This window comes from Piliocolobus tephrosceles, chromosome 1, assembly GCF_002776525.5.
Source record: "Piliocolobus tephrosceles isolate RC106 chromosome 1, ASM277652v3, whole genome shotgun sequence".
Taxonomy (NCBI): Eukaryota; Metazoa; Chordata; class Mammalia; order Primates; family Cercopithecidae; genus Piliocolobus; species Piliocolobus tephrosceles.
Genome location: NC_045434.1, coordinates 113,269,056 through 113,270,363, shown reverse-complemented (window position 1 = coordinate 113,270,363; position 1,308 = coordinate 113,269,056).

The following is a 1,308-nucleotide window of genomic DNA, read 5'->3' as shown; positions in this document are numbered from 1 at the left end:
CGAATGGATATTCAGGAGTGCTTTGAGGCTTACAGTGAGAAAGGAAATGTCTTCAGATAGAAACTGGGGAGAAGCTTTCTGAGGAGCAGATTTCTGACGTGTGCATTGCACTCACAGAAATATACATCTCTTGTCCTAGAGGATTCCGGAATCCCTGTTGGAGAAAGAGCTACCAAGAGACATTCAGGGGTATAGGTAGGGCTATGGTGAAAAAGGAAATATCCTCAGACAAAAACGGGAAAGAAGATTTTTGTGAAACTGCTTTGTGTTATATATATTTATTCATCTCCCATAGTTAAAAGTTTCCTTATATTACGCAGTTTGCAAACTCTGTCATGCACAGATCCGAGAAGGGACATGCGGGAGCACATTCAGACCTACGGTGAAAGAGGACATATCTTCAGATAAAAACTGGGTAGAAGCTTTCTGAGAAACTACTTTGTGATGTATGCATTTCACTCAGGGAGTTTTCCCTCTTTTCTCACAAGGCAGTGTTTGAACACAGTTCCTGTGAAACCGAAAAGAGATATTTCTAGGCACATTTAGGACTACAGCAGATAGTTAAATATACTGACATAAAATCGAGGAAGGAGCGTTCGAAAAATCTGCTCTCTGATACTTGCATTCACTTCACAGTGTTGAATGCAACACTGTGTTGCCCAGTTTCGAAACTCTGTCTTTGAAGAATCTGTGAAGGGATATTTAGTGACTCCTGGAAGCTAGTGGTGAGTAAGGAAACGTCTTCCAATGAATCCTGCATAGAAACTTTCAGAGAAACTGCATTGCAATGAGTGTATTCGTCTGATAGAGTGAGCTCACTGAGGGCTATGGTGAAAAAGGAAATATCCTCAGATAAAAACTGGAAAGAAGCGTTCTGTAAAACTGCATTGTGACGTGTGAATGCAACTCACAGAGTTAAACTTTTCTCTTCAGAGATCAGTTGGCTAACACAGTTTTCTTGAAATGTGCAACTGGATACTTCAGAGTGCAATGAGGCTTACGGCGACAAAGGAAATATCCTCAGACCAAAACTAGAAAGAAGCTTTTGTAGAAACTTCTTTGTGATGTGTGAATTCATCTCACAGAGTTACACTTGCGTTTCATGGAGCAGTCGATTAACACTGTCTTTGAGGAACCTGAGAAGGGCTAACTTGGATCGCATTGAGGCCTAGGCTGTTACAGGAAATATCCTCAATTAAAAACGTGAAAGAAGCTTTGTGATAAACTTCTTTGTGATATGTGAATTCATCTCACAGAGTTGCAACTTAGTCTTCATGAAGCAGTGTGCTAACAGTGTTTTCATGGAAT